This window comes from Triticum aestivum, chromosome 6B (genome assembly GCF_018294505.1).
Source record: "Triticum aestivum cultivar Chinese Spring chromosome 6B, IWGSC CS RefSeq v2.1, whole genome shotgun sequence".
Classification (NCBI taxonomy): Eukaryota; Viridiplantae; Streptophyta; class Magnoliopsida; order Poales; family Poaceae; genus Triticum; species Triticum aestivum.
This window is the reverse complement of record NC_057810.1, coordinates 693,554,279-693,555,216: the sequence shown is the minus strand read 5'-3', so window position 1 is coordinate 693,555,216 and position 938 is coordinate 693,554,279. Positions and strand designations below refer to the sequence as shown.

At 56.3% G+C, this 938-nt stretch overlaps 1 protein-coding gene across 22 annotated transcripts in view; it reads left to right on the top strand.

The window, feature by feature from the left end:
* LOC123139358 (aspartate--tRNA ligase 2, cytoplasmic) overlaps nt 1–938 on the top strand; it is an 11,449-nt gene that overhangs the window by 3,285 nt on the left and 7,226 nt on the right. The window lies entirely within an intron of this gene.

Sequence of the window (938 nt, the reverse complement as noted above, 5' to 3'; positions counted from 1 at the left end):
TCAAGGCGTTGTGTTTAAGATTTAAGATTTAATATGAACAGTCAAGGCGTTGTGTTTAAGATTTAAGATTTAGAGGAAATTAGGGTTAGCATCAGTGCAGCTGCCATAACTCGCCGGGATCGAGAGGAGTCCGAAGCCCAAACTACTACGGCGGTCAACCGGAGCTATTAGCGTTTTCCCATTGCCGGATCAGCGATCGGGTCAAATTACTATATGTCAAGCATCTGTCCAATCCGCTGTATTTGTGTTGCTGTTGTCCGTATACGCTTGTCCCGAGGGCATCAACTGCTGCATTTTTTTACCATACGGTGTCACCCCAAGAGAAGGAATAACCTGTCGTCACTATTTTTTTTGGCATGAAGACCAGAACAGATCGAAGAAGCCATCAATCCGAGCTGGATCAGGGAAAGCGATATAAAAAAAGGGAGCAGAAGAAAGCAGTCCACGACTCGGAAAGCAGAGATGGCCCCGAACTCGGTATGAGCCGCCGGCCGATGTACCCGCGTGCCTGAGCCACCGCTCGTCGGTTTTGGCTCCGTCTCGCCGTAATTTTGGCCGCCCCACTAACTCTATCCGAGGCGCCGCCCCTCCAGTTCTCCGGCCTCACTCCGAGTCGTCTCTGAGTCGCTGGCTGCCTCCGTCGTCACGACCGAAGGCCCCGCCTCGGCCTCACACCAGGTTGAGCCGGCCCCGGCACCGGTCTGTTCGAGCCACTCTATTGAATCACGGTTCTGACCGGTCATCGCTTCCGCCGATGCTCTGGAGCCGCCCCCGCGGCCGCACCGGTGTGCCAGGCCACCACAGCTTCACGTGCTCCTCTGCTTTGCTTCACCAAGCGCTGACTACTTCGTCGCTATCAGCCGCCCGATGCCTCCGTTCGCGCCGCGCTAGGCTCTTGCGCTGGACGCCCTCCACCTGGCCGTGCTGGTGCGCTAGTG